A 226-nucleotide genomic window follows, 5' to 3' on the forward strand; every position below is an offset into this window, starting at 1 on the left:
CCCCGTCTTTCTCGGTACCGTAGTCCAGGTCAAAGGCTAAAAGGTCGCAGAGTGGGCAACCGTAATACCTATTTAAATGTGCATGTGTGTCTATCGGTAGATCAGGAGCGATTATATATTTATTTAGAGTGGTATGTTTTATCTCTCTTCCTGTGTCCCTTTCATCGCATCTGCCGATGTAGCTAGCACTTTATTTCTTTGAATAATAAAAAGAGGACAGTGATCT

The 226-nt window shown here is 41.6% G+C and overlaps 1 protein-coding gene across 1 annotated transcript in view; it reads left to right on the top strand.

Moving 5' to 3' along the window:
* The window catches only part of LOC119587745 (nephrin-like), a gene marked incomplete at both ends in the record, with an annotated part of 138,820 nt that overhangs the window by 45,145 nt on the left and 93,449 nt on the right, over positions 1 to 226 (top strand).

Source organism: Penaeus monodon, chromosome 23 (assembly GCF_015228065.2).
Source record: "Penaeus monodon isolate SGIC_2016 chromosome 23, NSTDA_Pmon_1, whole genome shotgun sequence".
Taxonomy (NCBI): Eukaryota; Metazoa; Arthropoda; class Malacostraca; order Decapoda; family Penaeidae; genus Penaeus; species Penaeus monodon.